Consider the following 4557-nt stretch of genomic DNA (forward strand, 5'->3'; position numbering starts at 1 on the left):
CATCCAAATAAAGCTAACTTTCTCTCTCTCTCTCTCTCTCTCTCTCTCTCTCTCTCTCTCTCTCTCTCTCTTTATCTCAATAGTGAACAAGAATAACAGGAAACGTGTGATGTTAGAACTCTATCTCTTTTTGGAGGTGTTAACGAGTTTTTTGGTTATCAATAGAGCGAATTTTCCAAAAATAGAGATTTTAACTTTCTTGGCTTACTGTAGAAGACAGGAAAGCTATCTAAAATGAGCAATTTTTTCAGAGTTCTCTGAAAATTCTAGAATCTCAATTTTATAAATTTCAAATGCTCACAAAATTTTTTTTGAACACTATCCCCCTATCTCATGAGCGTTGAGCCCCTCTCTTCTCAGTTCGAAGTTGAAACTGGGAGATCGAGAATAAGAAAATAGTATGAACTATAGAGAGAGCGGTTAGAGAAAGAGAGTAAACAGAATCTACGTCACACAGAAATAGAAAAAAAAGAGAAGAAAAAGAAGAAGAAGGAGATGAGCACCAGCCAAAAACTCCCCCAAACACCGGGTCAGAAATAGAAACTAAAAAATAGAACGCCTCTATCTAATTATTCTATTCTATAGCTCTTTTTTCGTTTTGTCTGAGGTTTGAGCTCTTTTAGATTCTGAAAAACTGGGATTCTGATAATCTGAGATTCTGAAATCCTGAACATTTGGACTTCTAGGAATTCGGAATTCTGAGAATCTGAGTTTCTAAAATTCTCATGTTCTCAGGCTTTCAAATACTCAGATTATTCTGGGAATGACCCAAATTTGAATGAAATCTAGAAATTTTCAAATTTTCGATTTTTGTGTCTGCATCTGGTTGCGAGATTCAGAGATTTTCATATTTTAGATTTCTGAAATTCTGAAATTCTTCGATTTTGAGATTCTGATATTCTGAAAGTCTAAAAATCTAAAAATCTAAAAATCGAAGATTCTGGAATTCTGAAATTCTGAAATTTTGAAATCCTGAAAATCTGTAAATCTGAAATTCGGAAGTTCTGAAATTCTGTCATTCTTTGATTCTAAGATTCTGAGATTCTGATATTCGGAAACTCTGAAATTCTAAAATTCGGAAATTCTGAAATTTTGAAATTCTGAAAATCTGTAAATCTGAAATTCGGAAGTTCTGAAATTCTGTCATTCTTTGATTCTGAGATTCTGAGATTCTGATATTCGGAAATTCTGAAATTCTGAAATTCTGAAATTCGGAAATTCGGAAATTCTGAAATTTTGAAATTCTGAAAATCTTAAAAATCTGAAGTTCTGAAATTCTGAAATTCTGAAAGTCTGAAATTTTGAAATTCTGAAAATCTGTAAATCTGAAATTCGGAAGTTCTGAAATTCTGTCATTCTTTGATTCTGAGATTCTGAGATTCTGATATTCGGAAATTCTGAGATTCTGAAATTCTGAAATTCGGAAATTCTGAAATTTTGAAATTCTGAAAATCTTAAAAATCTGAAGTTCTGAAATTCTGAAAGTCTGAAATCCTAAAATTTTGCGATTTTGAGATACTGATATACGTGGACTTTTTTCCAAACTTCAACTTCCTTTTTCTAAATCCCAACATATTTTTTTCCCAAAGTCTCTCTTTTTCAGACTCCAAAGTTCCCTCAACTTCCATGTTTTCCCATAGAGATTAATCTCAATTTTTTATTTCTCCGATTAATCTCTTTTTTTTAATATAATGATCTGATGATTCTGTATTTCCATTTTTGTAAGATTTCCAGGCGATGTCCTTTACTCAAATCACGTTTTCTGAATATTCCAATGTTTCAGAGATTCCAAAAAACCCAAAGTTTCATATTTTCAGAGTTTCACGCATACATTAAAATGAGTTGTTGTGGATTGAATGGGGGGAAGAGTAGGAATTCCGAAGACGTCATCAATGAATTTACGTCTTCTAAGATGATGCTCTGATGATGATGATGTAGAAGATGGCACGTGTTTTGAATATTTACTTCTTCTTTTTCCTTTTTCTTTTCGTTATTTTTTATTCTGGTTGGTCAGATTAAATGGGTCTTAAGGGGAAAAAGAGTCCATTTGCAATATTGCTTTTGACGTAATGTTTGTAGTTGGAGAAGAACTTTGATGATGACGGATTTTCTGTTTTCGGAAATTTTCAAATTAAAATTGGAAAATCAAAGTATTATTTGTAGGATTTGGGAAGAGATATTAAAGATAAACTCTTGATTAATTTCCTATTTTTGTAGTATCAAAATATTATCAGCTTTCGGATATTCTAGTGTTTTGGTTTTTGGATTCTGAGATTCTGAAATTCTGAAATTCGCGAATTCAGAAATTTAGAGATTTTGGGATTCTGAGATTCAAAGATTTTGAAATTCAAAGATTTTGAGGTTCCGGAATTCCGAATTTCTTTAATTCTGAAATTCTGAAATACCGAAAATCGGATTCTGAGATGCAGGAATTCTGGAATTCCTGGATTCTGAAATTCTGTGATTCCCGGAATCCGGGATTTTTGGATTCTGAGGTTCAGAGATTCGGAGATTCTGAGCTTTCAAGTTTTGAGATTTTGAGATTCTGAATTTCTGAATTTCTGAATTTCTGAATTTCTGAATTTCTGAATTTCTGAATTTCTGAATTTCTGAATTTCTGAATTTCTGAATTTCTGAATTTCTGAATTTCTGAATTTCTGAATTTCTGAATTTCTGAATTTCTGAATTTCTGAATTTCTGAATTTCTGAATTTCTGAATTTCTGAATTTCTGAATTTCTGAATTTCTGAATTTCTGAATTTCTGAATTTCTGAATTTCTGAATTTCTGAATTTCTGAATTTCTGAATTTTTGAATTTCTGAATTACTGAATTTTTGATTTTCTGAATTTCTGAATTTCTGAATTTCTGAACTTCTGAATTTCTGAGCTTCTGAATTTCTGAATTTCTGAATTTCTGAATTTCTGAATTTCTGAATTTCTGAATTTCTGAACTTCTGAATTTCTGAGCTTCTGAATTTCTGAATTTCTGAATTTCTGAATTTCTGAATTTCTGAATTTCTGAATTTCTGAATTTCTGAATTTCTGAATTTTCTGAATTTCTGAATTTCTGAACTTCTGAATTTCTGAATTTCTGAATTTCTGAATTTTCTGAACTTCTGAATTTCTGAATTTCTGAATTTCTGAATTTCTGAATTTCTGAACTTCTGAATTTCTGAATTTCTGAATTTTTGAATTTCTGAATTTCTGAATTTCTGAATTTCTGAATTTCTGAATTTCTGAATTTCTGAATTTCTGAATTTCTGAACTTCTGAATTTTTGAATTTCTGAATTTCTGAATTTTTGATTTTCTGAATTTCTGAATTTCTGAATTTCTGAATTTCTGAATTTCTGAATTTCTGAATTTCTGAATTTCTGAATTTTTGAATTTCTGAATTTCTGAATTTTTGATTTTCTGAATTTCTGAATTTCTGAATTTCTGAACTTCTGAATTTCTGAGCTTCTGAATTTCTGAATTTCTGAATTTCTGAATTTCTGAATTTCTGAATTTCTGAATTTCTGAATTTCTGAATTTTCTGAATTTCTGAATTTCTGAATTTCTGAATTTCTGAATTTCTGAATTTCCGAATTTCTGAATTTTCTGAATTTCTGAATTTCTGAATTTTTGAATTTCTGAATTTCTGAACTTCTGAATTTCTGAATTTCTGAATTTCTGAATTTCTGAATTTCTGAATTTCTGAATTTCTGAACTTCTGAATTTCTGAGCTTCTGAATTTCTGAATTTCTGAATTTCTGAATTTCTGAATTTCTGAATTTCTGAATTTCTGAATTTCTGAATTTCTGAATTTTCTGAATTTCTGAATTTCTGAACTTCTGAATTTCTGAATTTCTGAATTTCTGAATTTTCTGAACTTCTGAATTTCTGAATTTCTGAATTTCTGAATTTCTGAATTTCTGAATTTCTGAATTTCTGAATTTCTGAATTTCTGAATTTCTGAACTTCTGAATTTCTGAATTTCTGAATTTCTGAATTTCTGAATTTTTGAATTTCTGAATTTCTGAACTTCTGAATTTCTGAATTTCTGAATTTTTGAATTTCTGAATTTCTGAATTTCTGAATTTCTGAATTTCTGAATTTCTGAATTTCTGAATTTCTGAATTTCTGAACTTCTGAATTTTTGAATTTCTGAATTTCTGAATTTTTGATTTTCTGAATTTCTGAATTTCTGAATTTCTGAATTTCTGAATTTCTGAATTTCTGAATTTCTGAATTTCTGAATTTTTGAATTTCTGAATTTCTGAATTTTTGAATTTCTGAGCTTCTGAATTTCTGAATTTCTGAACTTCTGAATTTCTGAGCTTCTGAATTTCTGAATTTCTGAATTTCTGAATTTCTGAATTTCTGAATTTCTGAATTTCTGAATTTCTGAATTTTCTGAATTTCTGAATTTCTGAATTTCTGAATTTCTGAATTTCTGAATTTTCTGAATTTCTGAATTTCTGAATTTCTGAATTTCTGAATTTCCGAATTTCTGAATTTTCTGAACTTCTGAATTTCTGAATTTTTGAATTTCTGAATTTCTGAACTTCTGAATTTCTG

The sequence above is a fragment of the Caenorhabditis briggsae genome, assembly GCF_000004555.2.
Source record: "Caenorhabditis briggsae complete genome, chrI, whole genome shotgun sequence".
In the NCBI taxonomy this organism is placed as follows: domain Eukaryota; kingdom Metazoa; phylum Nematoda; class Chromadorea; order Rhabditida; family Rhabditidae; genus Caenorhabditis; species Caenorhabditis briggsae.